This window comes from Impatiens glandulifera, chromosome 8, assembly GCF_907164915.1.
Source record: "Impatiens glandulifera chromosome 8, dImpGla2.1, whole genome shotgun sequence".
NCBI lineage: Eukaryota > Viridiplantae > Streptophyta > Magnoliopsida > Ericales > Balsaminaceae > Impatiens > Impatiens glandulifera.
The window spans coordinates 17,627,229-17,646,375 of record NC_061869.1 but is presented as its reverse complement, the minus strand read 5'-3'; positions in this window follow the sequence as shown (position 1 = coordinate 17,646,375).

Sequence of the window (19,147 nt, the reverse complement as noted above, 5' to 3'; positions counted from 1 at the left end):
ATTTATTAGAAACCAGAATTTAAGAAAATATAACGCAATGACTAATTCTTAAGAAATTATGAATTTGCGACATGGCTAAAAGAGGAGAAAAACATATTCTTGTCGGATCTTTCCTGTGAAAGGAGTGCAAACTATTTTTGAGTTTTGTATATGACTTGAAGAAACAGAGGCTGCAGCCCATATTTTACGAGGGGACTGTAGTTGTACCTAGGTCAACACATAATTGGAATATTAAACAGTAAACAAATCTATATTTCTCTTTTATATTTCCTTGTTGATAGAAACAGAACTTGTTCTTACAAATTTTTGGGATCATTAATTAGTAGTTCTTTCTTAACATCGACGTTAATGTTGATATTTATCAAAGTCAGTATTCCCCTAACATCATGTTAAAGTTGTTGTTTATAACCGTCGACGCTCCTCTAATGCCGACGTTGATAATGCTTACTCCCCGGTTTTTGGCAGTTTTTTTAATTTTATTAAACCTATTTCATATGTTGTTGTACTACTATTATAAAAAAAACAATCATTCATAAATAAAAAAAATAATTCCATATTTCAATACAAAATCTTAAATCTAAAATCGTATTAATACAAAAATTTCAAATTGTATTGCAATAACTATAATCGGGGAGGAGAGGGCATCCTAAAAATAAGCGTATATTTTCCTCCTGTCATGCATGCATCATCTTGCGCATCTCTTCCATTTCACGTGCCTGATGCACAATGTCACGTGCATGTTGCGCCATCCGTTCTTACATGTTCTTATTATCCTCGACCAATGCGGTTGTCTATTAACGTTGTGACAAGCGTGAGTTGTTTACTCTTGAGGAAACAATTCCCCGGTTATCCGGGGTAAAGTTCCTTGGACGTATTCCCGATCTGATCTCCATCACCCTCTCATATCCCTGTGGTCCAAAGAATTCCCATACACGTCAAAGGATAACATATCAATGTTTGCTTTTTTCCGATTTAAGGATATTTTACCCAACAATTGGAAGAACCTAGATAAAATAAACAAAGTAATTTTTTTTATAACTATTATGTTCTAATCAATTGTTATTTTATTAATTTATATCCAATAACATATGTTTTTATATAATCATATCTATTAAACAATAATATGTTGTTGTTTATTGGATATGATTATAGAAAATTACAGTGAAGTCTCTCATATGGTGTAATCTTCACAGATCTCAAGAAATTCATTCTTTATTTTAAAAAGAAGAAAGCTGAGGTTTATTTTCTTTTTAAATTTTATGAATCTTAGTCTTAATATAATTTCAATTTTAAATGTTTTTTTAAATACCATCGAACTCGGAGACTTCCTTCTCTTAATATGGTTAAAATCTATTAATATGATATCTCTCGTTCATTCTTAATTCAAATTTGATTATTTTATGATAAATCTCTATGCTTTTTTTTCTATAGTAAGAAACTGGAGGCGGAGATGAGAGCTCAACCATTTATTTTTTTTATTAGTTTGTAATGATAAAAATAATACAAAAACACGAGTGTTTACATTATCATTAAAGACACCTGAAACACAACGAGATTAACCATTTAGAGATTAATTGTAATATAAAATTTAATAGTTAACGAGCTCATATAACCTCAAAATATCAATGAATTTACCGACTATACCGTTTTCCATAAGAAGAAAAAATCTCATATCATCGTAAAAATACGTTGTGAGTAAACATATTGGTCGATCCCGATCAATGGACGTCATATAGTTCTTTTCGAGTCAAATAATCTACCATAAAATAATCGGTATAGGGAAACATCAACTCTATCCAACGGAGCTCTAGATTTCTATCCAAACATCTCAATAAACGACAATTCACTCAAGTATCTTAAATGTCACTCATATTTTAAAGTATGTTTCAAATTGAAATCACTTTTTTGCAATACAAAAATAAGTGAGGTTGATTCTCCAATTTTTTTTAACACATTATGCAACCACTATACAAAATGTACAATAATTTATAAATCTATCATTCATCAAGATCCATCCATGCATAGACATATATAGAGCTTAGGGATGTGGGGGCTCAATCCCACCCCTAACTCATCCATAATATTTTTCATCGGTATGAAATTGAGATTATTACAGCATTGTTTGAGAGAAGTATAAATGATGACATGACATATATGTTAATTAATATTTTTCATTATACGTAGTTTAATTATATTTATTTGGATTTTAGTTATTTTTCGGATGATAAGTTTATTTTAGTGTTTTTATAATTTATGTGTATTTTTTTTACAAGTTTATTTATTTTCTTTACGTTCAAATAATATTTATAATAAATATTTATTATTTTAAAATTATTAACATTAAGGGATCGTATTTCAATCTTTAAAAATTAATAATATTATTATTAGTTACCTAGTGTCTAGTGTGATAAATTTAATAAATAATATCTCAATGTTCTATCAAGTTACATATTATTTATTTTATGATTTATTTGGAGTTTGACTCAAATATGTTTTATTTTTATTTTTTTTGGGAAAACAGCTTAGTGCTATTTCATTAAAAAAAACCTAAAAGAGGGAAAAAAATACAAAAGTTTAAGATTAGATCTAGACAATTTCTAGGTTTGACAATGAAACAATAATTGAATTATAAACAATAACAATAATCAATTAGCGCCTACATCGTTTTTACTTTTATTCTATTTGTGACATTTACAAACGAAATATCCCATATATGGCAGAGCTTTCTATTCTCTTTATTCCTTTCGATTCCTCTCCAGGATTGAATGAGTGCATTTCCATCTGAAGTTATATCTCTCCAAATATCTTCAGTGGTTCTACTTCTTTCACTGTGAGTTCTTGAATTTCTTTCTTTCCAGAAATTGTAGATTACTGCTCCAAAGTAGCATTTCAACATACTTACATAGAAGGATCTTCCTTTTGCTTTATTCTTCATCCACTCTTGGATTTCTTCCCATATTCTTGGAAAGTTGAAGATGTTCATGTTTGCAGCATACATCCTCCAAATTTGTATTACAAAAGAGCATTCCCCAAAATAAATGGTTTATGCTTTGCTCAACTCCCGAACATAGGACATAGTTGATATCAGGAATGTTTATATATTTTCGAATTCTGTCTTTTGTTGTCAACCTTTTCCTGTATACCAGCAAGCCAGAGCATAAATTGGTGATGAGGAATAATCTTTGGAGACCATACCACATTATGCCAATCTACCTCCTGTCCGGCTGTTCTAACCATTTCCCATGCCTTTCCTGTAATAAACTTCTCATTACTTTCTGTTTTCTTATTTCATCATTATTTTCATTTAGTTGCTTCTGCTTCATTAGGTTTAGGATTCTATCACTTTCTAAAATACGCCTCAAAAGTGAATCACATCTACCTTCACAGGCGTGTCTAAATGAGTACATAATGTATTCTCTTCTAACTCTATTTCCTTGCATTTCTTCTTTGAACATAATGGGAATATTATCCAGACAAAGATCATGCCAGAATAGTACCCCTCTTCCATTTCAAATTGTGGTTTTCACCATTTGAAAGGCATCTTTTCTTGTTTTTAGGATTTTTCTTCAATGACCATGCCATTCTTTCGTTGATGCTTAGTGTCAAGATAATGATTTTTATTTTTTTCAATTCCAACATAATGATGAGTTTTGTGAATTCACTTGGCATTTAACAAAAATATAAATAAATAAATTGTTCTTCACACTAGTAGAAAATACATCATTAGTGAAGACATAAAGAGTCGCTAAAAGCCCTAATGCCAACGTTAATAATTATTAGTGTCGACAAACAAAACCGTCGCCTGTCAACGCTAAAAGTTCGTCGTTTAAAGAAAATGGTTATTATCAACGACAATTATCCCTTAACGCCGACGTTAATAATTTTTTCTCTCGTGTTTTTGGAATATTTCTGATTCTCTTATTAACATCGACATTCCCCTAACATCGACGTTAATGTTGATATTTATCAAAGTCAGTATTCCCCTAACATCATGTTAAAGTTGTTGTTTATAATCGTCGACGCTCCTCTAATGCCGACGTTGATAATGCTTACTCCTCGGTTTTTGGCAGTTTTTTTAATTTTATTAAACCTATTTCATATGTTGTTGTACTACTATTATAAAAAACAATCATTCATGAATAAAAAAAATTAATTCCATATTTCAATACAAAATCTTAAATCTCAAATCGTATTAATACAAAAATTTCAAATTGTATGGCAATAACTATAATCGGGGGAGGAGAGGGCATTCTAAAAATAAGCGTATATTTTCCTCCTGTCATACATACATCATCTTGTGCATCTCTTCCATTTCACGTGCCTGATGCACAATGTCATGTGCATGTTGCGCCATCCGTTCTTACATGTTCTTATTATCCTCGACCAACGCTTTTGTCTATTAACGTTGTGACAAGCGTGAGTTGTTTACTCTTGAGGAAAAAATTCCCCGGTTATCCAGGGTAAAGTTCCTTGGACGTATTCCCGATCCGATCTCCATCACCCTCTCATATCCCTGCGGTCCAAAGAAGCCCCATACACGTCAAATGATAACATATCAAGGTTTGCTTTTTTCCGATTTAAGGATATTTTACCCAACAATTGGAAGAACCTAGATAAAATAAACAAAATACTTTTTTTATAACTATTATTTTCTAATCAATTGTTATTTTATTAATTTATATCCAATAACATATGTTTTTCTATAATCATATCTATTAAACAATAATATGTTGTTTTTTTATTGGATATGATTATAGAAAATTACAGTGAATGAATCTCGCTTTCTCATTTATATCTCCTTGTTGTGTAGAAGAAATATGAGTATTAACTATACTAGATTATGTCAACTTTATGAATTTTTGAGGGATGGAGGAAGTAGAACTCGTTCTTACAAATTGATGGGATCATTAATTAGTGGTTTCTTCTTAAAGTTTTAAAAATCCATGATTCTTATAAGAGGTAATTTGTTACACTTCTCTTTAGTTAAACTTGTGAATATTCATGTCATGACTTAGGTTTATAATAATATATGCTATAGATTATGAAATAATGAAATACTTTATTCATATTCATCTTAACTTTATTCAAATTTATTTTTGCAATAGCATAGAGGCTAGTATTCTCTCATATTACATATTTAAGTTCTTCCAGTTGGGGGTGGGGGTGCATTTTCTTTATATACTCTGCAGTAGCATGAAAGATGTCGACATTTTCCATCAATTGCTCCATCATTTTTACAAGATTGAATGCATGGGTTTAGAGTACGGGTAATACACAACCTTGTGAAAGTTTGGCTTTTTACCCATTTGAAAGGATAATATTGATAATCTTGTTCCCCTGCCAAGAAATTTCAGACTATAATTAATCTTATTAGGTAAAGAATACAAAAAAAACAATGATAAAGAGATTTGAGATCAAAAATAGCTACAAGCAAAACATAGTTGGAGAAGTAAGAAGACACCCAACAACAAGGACAACTCTTTTCCCATTCTTAATTTGTATGTAATTTATAACTATTTGTTTACTTCTATCTTGAGAAATGAAGAACAATAAACACATTAATTTATAGTAATAGGAGGGTGTTCAGGTTATTATTGGGAGAGGACATAAATGAAGTCTCTCATATGGTGTAATCTTCACAGATCTCAAGAAATTCATTCTTTATTTTAAAAAGAAGAAAGCTGAGGTTTATTTTCTTTTTAAATTTTATGAATCTTAGTCTTAATATAATTTCAATTTTAATTGTTTTTTTAAATACCATCGAACTCGGAGACTTCCTTCTCTTAATATGGTTAAAATCTATTAATATGATATCTCTCATTCATTCTTAATTCAAATTTGATTATTTTATGATAAATCTCTATGCTTTTTATTTCTATAGTGAGAAACTGGAGGCGGAGATGAGAGCTCAACAATTGATTTTTTTTATTAGTTTGTAATGATAAAAATAATACAAAAACACGAGTGTTTACATTATCATTAAAGACACCTGAAACACAACGAGATTAACCATTTAGAGATTAATTGTAACATAAAATTTAATAGTTAACGAGCTCATATAACCTCAAAATATCAATGAATTTACCGACTATACCGTTTTCCATAAGAAGAAAAAATCTCATATCATCGTAAAAATACGTTGTGAGTAAATATATTGGTCGATCCCGATCAATGGACGTCATATAGTTCTTTTTGAGTCAAATAATCTACCATAAAATAATCGGTACAGGAAAACATCAACTCTATCCAACGGAGCTCTAGATTTCTATCCAAACATCTCAATAAACGACAATTCACTCAAGTATCTTAAATGTCACTCATATTTCAAAGTATGTTTCAAATTAAAATCACTTTTTTGCAATACAAAAATAAGTGAGGTTCATTCTCCAATTTTTTTAACACATTATGCAACCACTATACAAAATGTACAATATTTTATAAATCTATCATTCATCAAGATCCATCCATGCATAGACATATAGAGTTTAGGGATGTGGGGGCTCAATCTCACCCCTAACTCATCCATAATATTTTTTATCTGTATGAAATTGAGATTATTACAGCATTGTTTGAATGAAGTATAAATAATAACATGACATATATGTTAATTAATATTTTTCATTAAACGTAATTTAATTATAATTATTTGGATTTTAGTTATTTTTCGGATTTGTTTGATAATTTTATTTTAGTGTTTTTATAATTTTTGTGTATTTTTTTTACAAGTTTATTTATTTTCTTTATGTTCAAATAATATTTATAATAAATATTTATTATTTTAAAATTATTAACATTAATGGAGCGTATTCCAATCTTTAAAAAATAATAATATTATTATTAATTACCTAGTGTCTAGTGTGATAAATTTAATAAATAATATATCAATGTTCTTTCAAGTTACATATTATTTATTTTTTGATTTATTTGGAGTTTGACTCAAATATGTTTTTTTTTTTTTTTTTTTTTTTTGGGAATACAGCTTAGTGCCATTTTATTAAAAGAAACCTCAAAAGAGGGAAAAAATACAAAAGTTTAAGATCAGATCTAGACGATTTCTAGATTTGACAATGAAACAATAATTGAATTACAAACAATAACAATAATCAATTAGCGCCTACAACGTTTTTACTTTTATTTTATTTGTGAAATTCACAAACGAAATATCACATATATGGCAGCGCTTTCTATTCTCTTTATTCCTTTCGATTCCTCTCCAGGATTGAATGAGTGAATTTCCATCTGAAGTTATATCTCTCCAAATATCTTCAGTGGTTCTACTTCTTCCACTGTGAGTTCTTGAATTTCTTTCTTTCCAAATATTGTAGATTACTGCTCCAAAGTAGCATTTCAACATACTTACATAGAAGGATCTTCCTTTTGCTTTATTCTTCATCCACTCTTGGATTTCTTCCCATATTCTTGGAAAGTTGATGATGTTCATGTTTACAGCATACATCCTCCAGATTTGTATTACAAAAGAGCATTCCCCAAAATAAATGGTTTATGCTTTCCTCAACTCCCAAACATAGGACATAGTTGATATCATGAATGTTTGATATCAGGAATGTTTATATATTTTCGAATTCTGTCTTTTGTTGTCAACCTTTTCCTGTATACCAGCCAAGCCAGAGCATAAATTGGTGATGAGGAATAATCTTTGGAGACCATACCACATTATGCCAATCTACCTCCTGTCCGGCTGTTCTAAACATTTCCCATGCCTTTCCTGTAATAAACTTCTCAATTGCTTTCTGTTTTCTTATTTCATCATTATTTTCATTGAGTTGCTTCTGCCTCATTAGGTTTAGGATTCTATCACTTTCTGAAATACGCCTCAAAAGTGAATCACATCTACCTTCACAGGCGTCTCTAAATGAGTACATAATGTATTCTCTTCTAACTCTATTTCCTTGCATTTCTTCTTTGAATACAATGTAAATATTATCCAGACAAGGATCATGCCAGAATAGTACCCCTCTTCCATTTCCAATTGTGGTTTTCACCATTTGAAAGGCATCTTTTCTTGTTTTTAGGATTTTTCTTCAATGACCATGCCATTCTTTCGTTGATGCTTAGTGTCAAGATAATGATTTTTATTTTTTTCAATTCCAACATAATGATGAGTTTTGTAAATTCACTTGGCATTTAACAAAAATATAAATAATTAAATTGTTCTTCACACTAGTAGAAAATACATCATTAGTGAAGACATAAAGAGTCGCTAAAAGCCCTAATGCCAACGTTAATAATTATTAGTGTCGACAAACAAAACCGTCGCCCGTCAACGCTAATAGCTCGTCGTTTAAAGATAATGATTATTAACAATGGCAATTATCCCTTAACGCCGACGTTAATAATTTTTTCTCTCGTGTTTTTGGAATATTTCCGATTCTCTTATTAACGTTGACATTCCCCTAACATAGACTTTAATGTTGATATTTATCAAAGTCAGTATTCCCCTAACATCATGTTAAAGTTGTTGTTTATCAACGTCGACGCTCCTCTAATGCCGACGTTGATAATGCTTACTCCTCGGTTTTTGGCAGTTTTTTTAATTTTATTAAACCTATTTCATATGTTTTTGTACTACTATTATAAAAAACAATCATTCATGAATAAAAAAATTAATTCCATATTTCAATACAAAATCTTAAATCTCAAATTGTATTAATACAAAAAATTCAAATTGTATGGCAATAACTATAATCGGGGGAGGAGGGGGCATCCTAAAAATAAGCATATATTTTCCTCCTGTCATGCATGCATCATCTTGCGCATCTCTTCCATTTCACGTGCCTGATGCACAATGTCACGTGCATGTTGCGCCATCCGTTCTTACATGTTCTTATTATCCTCAACCAACGCTTTTGTCTATTAACTTTGTGACACGCGTGAGTTGTTTACTCTTGAGGAAGAAATTCCCCGTTTATCCGGGGTAAAGTTCCTTGGACGTATTCCCAATCCGATCTCCATCACCCTCTCATATCCATGTGATCTAAAGAAGCCCACTACACGTCAAATGATAACATATCAAGGTTTGCTTTTTTCCGATTTAAGGATATTTTACCCAACAATTGGAAGAACCTAGACAGAATAAACAAAGTACTTTTTCTTATAACTATTATGTTCTAATCAATTGTTATTTTATTAATTTATATCCAATAACATATGTTTTTCTATAATCATATCTATTAAACAATAATATATTTGTTTATTGGATATGATTATAGAATATTACAGTGAATGAATCTCGCTTTCTCATTTATATCTACTTGTTGTGTAGAAGAAATATGAGTATTAACTATAATAGATTATTTCAACTTTAAGAATTTTTGAGGGATGGAGGAAGTAGAACTCGTTCTTACAAATTGATGGGATCATTAATTAGTGGTTTCTTCTTAAAGTTCTCAAAAACTATGATTCTTATAAGAGGTAATTTGTTACACTTCTCTTTAGTTAAACTTGTGAATATTCATGTCATGACTTAGGTTTATAATAATATATGCTATAGATTATGAAATAATGAAATACTTTATTCATATTCATCTTAACTTTATTCAAATTTATTTTTGCAATAGCATAGAGGCTAGTATTCTCTCATATTACATATTTAAGTTCTTCTTGTTGGGGGTGGGGGTGCATTTTCTTTATAGACTCTGCAGTAGCATGAAAGATGTCGACATTTTCCATCAATTGCTCCATCATTTTTACAAGATTGAATGCATGGGTTTAGAGTACGGGTAATACACAACCTTGTGAAAGTTTGGCTTTTTACCCATTTGAAAGGATAATATTGATAATCTTGTTCCCCTGCCAAGAAATTTCAGACTATAATTAATCTTATTAGGTAAAGAATACAAAAAAACAATGATAAAGAGATTTGAGATCAAAAATAGCTACAAGCAAAACATAGTTGGATAAGTAAGAAGACACCCAACAACAAGGACAACTCTTTTCCCATTCTTAATTTGTATGTAATTTATAACTATTTGTTTACTTCTATCTTGAGAAATGAAGAACAATAAACACATTAATTTATAGTAATAGGAGGGTGTTCAGGTTATTATTGCGACAGGACATAAATGAAGTCTCATATGGTGTAATCTTCACAGATCTCAAGAAATTCATTCTTTATTTTAAAAAGAAGAAAGCTGAGGTTTATTTTCTTTTTAAATTTTATGAATCTTAGTCTTAATATAATTTCAATTTAAATTGTTTTTTTAAATACCGATCGAACTCGGAGACTTCCTTCTCTTAATATGGTTAAAATCTATTAATATGATATCTCTCCTTCATTCTTAATTCAAATTTGATTTTTTTATGATAAATCTCTATGCTTTTTTTTCTATAGTGAGAAAGTGGAGGCAGAGATGAGAGCTCAACCATTTATTTTTTTTATTAGTTTGTAATGATAAAAATAATACAAAAACACGAGTGTTTACATTATCATTAAAGATTACACCTGAAACACAACGAGATTAACCATTTAGAGATTAATTGTAACATAAAATTTAATAGTTAACGAGCTCATATAACCTTAAAATATCAATGAATTTACCGACTATACCGTTTTCCATAAGAAGAAAAAATCTCATATCATCGTAAAAATACGTTGTGAGTAAACATATTGGTCGATCCTGATCAATGGACGTCATACAGTTCTTTTCGAGTCAAATAATCTACCATAAAATAATCGGTATAGGGAAACATCAACTCTATCCAACGGAGCTCTAGATTTCTATCCAAACATCTCAATAAACGACAATTCACTCAAGTATCTTAAATGTCACTCATATTTCAAAGTATTTCTCAAATTGAAATCACTTTTTTGCAATACAAAAATAAGTGAGGTTGATTCTCCAAATTTTTTTAACACATTATGCAACACTATACAAAATGTAAAATATTTTATAAATCTATCATTCATCAAGATCCATCCATGTATAGACATATATAGAGCTTAGGGATGTGGGGGCTCAATCCCACCCCTAACTCATCCATAATATTTTTCATCAGTATGAAATTGAGATTATTACAGCATTGTTTGAGAGAAGTATAAATGATGACATGACATATATGTTAATTAATATTTTTCATTAGACATAGTTTAATTATATTTATTTGGATTTTAGTTATTTTTCGGATTTGTTTGATAAGTTTATTTTAGTGTTTTTATAATTTATGTGTATTTTTTTTACAAGTTTATTTATTTTCTTTACGTTCAAATAATATTTATAATAAATATTTATTATTTTAAAATTTTTAACATTAAGGGAGCGTATTCCAATCTTTAAAAATTAATAATATTATTATTAATTACCTAGTGTCTAGTGTGATAAATTTAATAAATAATATCTCAATGTTCTTTCAAGTTACATATTATTTATTTTGTGATTTTTTTGGAGTTTGACTCAAATATGTTTTATTTTTATTTATTTTTTTTGAAAACAGCTTAGTGCCATTTCATTAGAAAACCTAAAAGAGGGAAAAAAAATACAAAAGTTTAAGATCAGATCTAGAAAATTTCTAGGCTTGACAATGAAACAATAATTGAATTATAAACAATAACAATAATCAATTAGCGCCTACATCGTTTTTACTTTTATTCTATTTGTGACATTCACAAACGAAATATCCCATATATGGCAGAGCTTTCTATTCTCTTTATTCCATTCGATTCCTCTCCAGGATTGAATGAGTGCATTTTCATCTGAAGTTATATCTCTCCAAATATCTTTAGCGGTTCTACTTCTTCCACTGTGAGTTCTTGAATTTCTTTCTTTCCAAATATTGTAGATTACTGCTCCAAAGTAACATTTCAACATACTTACATAGAAGGATCTTCCTTTTGCTTTATTCTTCATCCACTCTTGGATTTCTTCCTATATTCTTGGAAAGTTGATGATGTTCATGTTTGCAGCATACATCATCCAGATTTGTATTACAAAAGAGCATTATCCAAAATAAATGGTTTATGCTTTCCTCAACTCCCGAACATAGGACATAGTTGATATTAGGAATGTTTATATATTTTCGAATTCTATCTTTTGTTGTCAACATTTTTCTTGGTGATGAGGAATAATCTTTGGAGACCATACCACATTATGCCAATCTACCTCCTGTCCTCTTGTTCTAACCATTTCTCATGCCTTTTTTGTAATAAACTTCTCATTGTTATCTATTTTCTAGCTTATTTCATCATTATTTTCATTGAGTTGCTTCTGCCTCATTAGGTTTATGATTCTATCACCTTCTGGAATACGCCTCAAAAGTGAATAACATCTACCTTCATAGACGTCTCTAAATGAGTACTTAATGTATTCTCTTCTAACTCTGTTTCCTTGCAATTCTTCTTTGAATATAATGGGAATATTATCCAGCCAAGGATCATGCCAGAATAGTATCCCTCTTCCATTTCCAATTGTGGTTTTCACCATTTGAAAGGCATCTTTTCTTGTTTTTAGGATTTACTTCAATGACCATGCCATTCTTTCGTTGATGCTTAGTGTCCAGATAATGATTTTTATTTTTTTCAAGTCCAACATAATGATGAGTTTTGTGAATTCACTTGGCATTTAACAAAAATATAAATAAATAAATTGTTCTTCACACTAGTAGAAAATACATCATTAGTGACGACATAAACAGTCGCTAAAAGCCCTAATGCCAACTTAATAATTATTAGCGTCAACAAACAAAACCGTCGCCCGTCAACGCTAAAAGTTCGTCGTTTAAAGATAATGGTTATTATCAATGACAATTATCCCTTAACGCCGACGTTAATAATTTTTTCTCTCGTGTTTTTGGAATATTTCTGATTCTCTTATTAACATCGACATTCCTCTAACATCGACATTAATGTTGATATTTATCAAAGTCAGTATTCCCCTAACATCATGTTAAAGTTGTTGTTTATAACCGTCGACGCTCCTCTAATGCCGACATTGATAATGCTTACTCCTCGGTTTTTGGCAGTTTTTTTAATTTTATTAAACCTATTTCATATGTTGTTGTACTACTATTATAAAAAAACAACCATTCATGAATAAAAAAAATTAATTCCATATTTCAATACAAAATCTTAAATCTCAAATCGTATTAATACAAAAATTTCAAATTGTATGGTAATAACTATAATCGGGGGAGGAGAGGGCATCCTAAAAATAAGCGTATATTTTCCTACTGTCATGCATGCATCATCTTGCGCATCTCTTCCATTTCACGTGCCTGATGCACAATGTCACTTGCATGTTGCGCCATTCGTTCTTACATGTTCTTATTATCCTCGACCAACGCTTTTGTCTATTAACGTTGTGACAAGCGTGAGTTGTTTACTCTTGAAGAAAAAATTCCCCGGTTATCCGGGGTAAAGTTCCTTGGACGTATTCCCGATCCGATCTCCATCACCCTCTCCTATCCCTGTGGTCCAAAGAAGCCCCATACACGTCAAATGATAACATATCAAGGTTTGCTTTTTTCCGATTTAAGGATATTTTACCCAACAATTGGAAGAACCTAGATAAAATAAACAAATTACTTTTTTTATAACTATTATGTTCTAATCAATTGTTATCTTATTAATTTATATCCAATAACATATGTTTTTCTATAATCATATCTATTAAACAATAATATGTTGTTGTTTATTGGATATGATTATAGAAAATTACAGTGAATGAATCTCGCTTTCTCATTTATATCTCCTTGTTGTGTAGAAGAAATTTGATGATTAACTATAATAGATTATGTCAACTTTATGAATTTTTGAGGGATGGAGGAAGTAGAACTCGTTCTTACAAATTGATGGGATAATTAATTAGTAGTTTCTTCTTAAAGTTCTCAAAAACTATGATTCTTATAAGAGGTAATTTGTTACACTTCTCTTTAGTTAAACTTGTGAATATTCATGTCATGACTTAGGTTTATAATAATATATGCTATAGATTATGAAATAATGAAATACTTTATTCATATTCATCTTAACTTTATTCAAATTTATTTTTGCAATAGCATAGAAGCTAGTATTCTCTCATATTACATATTTAAGTTCTTCTAGTTGGGGGTGGGGGTGCATTTTCTTTATAGACTCTGCAGTAGCATGAAAGATGTCGACATTTTCCATCAATTGCTCCATCATTTTTACAAGATTGAATGCATGGGTTTAGAGTACGAGTAATACACAACCTTGTGAAAGTTCTGCTTTTTACCCATTTGAAAGGATAATATTGATAATCTTGTTCCCCTGCCAAGAAATTTCAGACTATAATTAATCTTATTAGGTAAAGAATACAAAAAAAACAATGATAAAGAGATTTGAGATCAAAAATAGCTACAAGCAAAACATAGTTGGAGAAGCAAGAAGACACCCAACAATAAGGACAACTCTTTTCCCATTCTTAATTTGTATGTAATTTATAACTATTTGTTTACTTCTATCTTGAGAAATGAAGAACAATAAACACATTAATTTATAGTAATAGGAGGGTGTTCAGGTTATTATTGCGAGAGGACATAAATGAAGTCTCATATGGTGTAATCTTCACAGATCTCAAGAAATTCATTCTTTATTTTAAAAAGAAGAAAGCTGAGGTTTATTTTCTTTTTAAATTTTATGAATCTTAGTCTTAATATAATTTCAATTTTAATTGTTTTTTTAAAAATATGGATAGAACTAGGAGACTCCGTTCTCTTAATATGGTTGAAATCTATTAATATGATATCTCTCCTTCATTCTTAATACAAATTTAATTTTTTATGATAAATCTCTATGTTCTTTTTTTTCTACAGTAAGAAACTGGAGGCGGAGATGAGAGCTCAACCATTTATTTTTTTATAAGCTTGTAATGATAAAAACAATAAAAAAATGAGAGTGTCTACATTATCATTTAAGACACCTAAAATACAACGATATTAACCATTTAGAGATTAATTGTAACATAAATTTTATAGTTAACGAGCTCAGAAAACCTAAAAATATTAAGGAGGTTATCGACCGTCTATACCGTTTTCCAGAAGAAGAAAAAATCTCATATAATCGTAATAATACGTTGTGAGTAAACATATTGGTCGATCCCGATCAATGGACGTCATACAGTTCTTTTCGAGTCAAATAATCTACCATAAAATAATCGGTATAGGAAAACATCACCTCTATCCAACCGAGCTCTAGATTTCTATCCAAACATCTCAATAAACGACAATTCATTCAGGCATCTTAAATGTCACTCATATTTTAAAGTATGTTTCAAATTGAAATCACTTTTTTTCAATACAAAAATAAGTGAGGTTTATTCTCCAGTTTTTCGTAACATATTATGCAACCACTATACAAAATGTACCATATTTTATAACTATATCATTCGTCATGATCCTTCAATGCATAGTGTCACAGCCCAATCTTCCTGGCCCAGGAAGAGGAGGCTTAAGGAGAATGTCACGGCCCAATCCTCCTGGCCCAAGAAGAGGAGGAGACTTGAGCCCTCTTAAGCCCAACCCAAGGAAGATTCTAGACTGGAAGGAAGCTGGAAGGAAGGTCCTTGATTAGCGCACTTAATTGAGAGTTGAAAGGAATTCCTTGATTAGTGCATCACTAATTGACATATAAAAGGAATGTCCTTAATTAAGAATGTCCTTGATTGATAATTATAAAGAATCCCTAAATTAGTGCACAATCAATGTAACAACTAGAATTAGTCCAATAAATACTTGTGAAGTATTACATTGTAAATCATCAATTATTCGAGTAATATTATACTATTCTTTGTAAGAGTTAATCTTTCTATAGAATTCTTGTGTCAATTCTATTAAACGCCGAGTGTTGCGTCGAGTAAGGCTGACTAGTTACTCGTTCTTGTAAAGATCGTAACTAGTGCCGCACGGATCGTTAGTGAAAAGACTGAGCCCGTGACAATTGGTATCAGAGCTGAAATGACGAGGAGATCGGAAGAAAATTCAAAGGTCGTGGACGAAGTAGAGAATCTTCCCCACGGGACCGGAGGAGAAGGTAGGAACTCTCGCAAAGTTTAGGCGGGAGGAACCAAACCTACCAAAGAAAGAGAAAGATCAATAGACGCTATCGTTGACATTATCGCCAGGTTGGAGAAGGTAGAACTCACTGTGGCGTACGTACAAGATAATGTCGGGGACCTAGAGGAACGCATTGCCGAACTTGAGAAGGAGAGAGACGAGCTCCGAGGAGGAATGCAAGCTGCCCTAAATGAAGGCTTGTCTAAATGTCAAGAGCAAGCTCAGATCTTGGAGGAGACCCTCCTTGGTGAAATTAGTACCTTGACGTTGAAACTCGAGGTAATGACTTCTAAGTTACAAGCTACCGAAGAGGATGTGGCGTTACTCAAGAAGGCGGTGGCGCAAGAGTGCGGGCGCGCGCCTGTAGGAGTTCCCAATCCTATAAGGATAGACGTTCCAAGGCCTAAAGCGTATTTAGGCGAGAGGAATGCGAAAGAGATCGACAACTTCCTATGTAATCTGGATCAGTATTTCAAAGAACTCGACCTAGTAAAAGAGGCGAGAAAGATAGATATTGCCACGACATACCTGGAAGACACCGCGATGCTGTGGTGGAGGCGAAGGAGTAGCGACATTGAAAAAGGTACGTGTTTTATCAATACCTGGGGTGAATTCAAGGAGGAACTCAAGAGACAGTTCTATCCTGAAAACGATATTCGAGAAGCAAGGGCCAAGTTACGGCGACTCTCACAAAGAGGGAGTATGTCAAGGAGTTTATCGCTACTCTCCTTGAGATCCCTAACTACTCAGACGACGAAGCCTTGTTTGCCTTCACTGATGGTCTACAAATGTGGGCGAAGTTGGAATTGGAACGACGTAATGTCCAAGATCTAAGCTTCGCAATTGCCGTGGCTGAATCTCTTGTCGAGATGAGAAGGCAAGAGAAACCAAAGTCGACCTATGAGAGGAATGACAATGGGGAAAATGGTGGAGACCATCTCCATAACAATGAAGACCCAGTTAAGTTTATCAAATCTAATGGTAAAGGAGATCGGGACAAGAAACATTGAGAGAAACCCCAGATAAAGTGTTTCTTTTGTGAAGGGCTGCACAAAGCAAGAGAGTGCCCAATGAAGAACAAACTATCAGCATTGATGGAGGAGCAAGAACGCCTTCACGATGAAGCTCGATTGGGGTCGTTAAACCTACTTAGTGCCGTTACAGCAAAGTTTGATAAGTCAAAGTCCGCAAAGAAAGGATGACTTTTTATGGAAACTAGAGTAAGAAACCACGTGGTTAAAGCTTTGTTGGATACGGGAGCCAACAACAATTTTCTAGAGCTAAAGGAGGCGAGAAAACTGGGGATTAAGTACACTAAAGAGAGAGGGTGGCTTAAAGCAGTTAACTCAGCACCAAGTGCGACTTATGGAGTTGCTCGTAATGTAAAGATCAACTTGGAGGAGTGGACCGGCCTTCTGGATTTCTCCATTATCGACATGGATGACTACAAAATGGTTCTCGGCATACAGTTCCTAGACAAGGTAAATGCCATCCTACTCCCTTCTTCCAATATGATGTACATTCTAGAGTAAGGTAATACTCGCACAATACCTTTAATAAGAGAGGGCAAGAGAGAAATTATGCACCTATCTGCCATGCAACTCTCAAAAGGTGCGGAGGACACCTACCCATCATCTTTTGTCACTGTGAAAGAAGATGAGAAAATTGTGTCTACAGAGAAGATACATCCAGAAGTTACATCTGTCATAGAAAAAGGTCATGATGTAATACCCACTGGATTATCAGAGAAATCCCACCACAAGAGAGAGGTAGATCACAGAGAAGAGTTAGTCAAATGTACTAAACCATCGGCGATGGTTCTTTATCGCATTAAACCTCCCAAATTGGAGGAATTGAAAAGGCAACCAGAGGAGTTTCCATTCAAGAAAGAGAGTGCGAAATAGCCAAGACCGCCAAAAGAATGAAGAAATGGGAGGAAAAGAAGAGAAGACACTTGGAGTTCGGAGGAAACCGAGTGATAGTAAAACTTCTCCTCCATCAAGAGAGACAATTTTCCAAAATTCATAAGGGGCTTTTCTTAGAGAAGAAATGGGTTAGAAAGCAAGCATGTCGCTCAAAACTTTTATCTCATGTGGAGACATCATCCAAGCCTACAAGGAGGAAGCAACGAGGACGTCGCCAGATTGAGTGGAGGAGAATGTCACAACCCAATCTTCCTGGCCTAGGAAGAGGAGGCTTAAGGAGAATGTCACGGCCCAATCCTCCTTGCCCAAGAAGAGGATGAGGCTAGAGCCCTCTTAAGCCCAACCCAAGGAAGATTCTAGACTGGAAGGAAGCTGGAAGGAAGGTCCTTGATTAGCACACCTAATTGAGAGTTAAAAGGAATTCCTTGATTAGTGCATCACTAATTGACATATAAAAGGAATGTCCTTAATTAGGAATGTCCTTGATTGATAATTATAAGGAATCTCTAAATTAGTGCACAATCAATGTAACAGCTAGAATTAGTCCTATAAATACATGTGAAGTATTACATTGTAAATCACCAAGTATTCGAGTAATATAATACTATTCTTTGTAAGATTTACTCTCTCTCTAGAATTCTTGTGTCAATTCTATTAAACGCCGAGTGTTGCGTCGAGTAAGGCTGACTAGTTACTCGTTCTTGTGAAGATCGTAACTAGTGTCGCACGGATCGTCAGTGAAAAGACTGAGCCCGTGACAATAGTCATATGGAGTTTAGGGATGTGGGGGCTTAATCCCACCCCTAACTCATCCATAATATTTTTCATCGATATGAAATTGAGATTATTACAACATTGTTTGAGAGAAATATAAATAATGACATAACATATATGTAATTAATATTTTTCATTAGACGTGGTTTGATTATAGTTATTTGGATTTTAGGATTTTAATTATTTTTCGGATTTGTTTGATAAGATTATTTTATTGTTTTTATAATTTATGTGTATTTTTTTCAAGTTTATTTTTTTCTTTACATTCAAATAATATTTATAATAAATATTTATTATTTTAAAATTATTAACATTAAGGGAGAATATTCTAATCTGTAAAAATTAATAATATTATTATGATTTACCTACTGTTAGTGTGATAAATTTTATAAATAATATCTCAATGTTCTTTCAAGTTACAT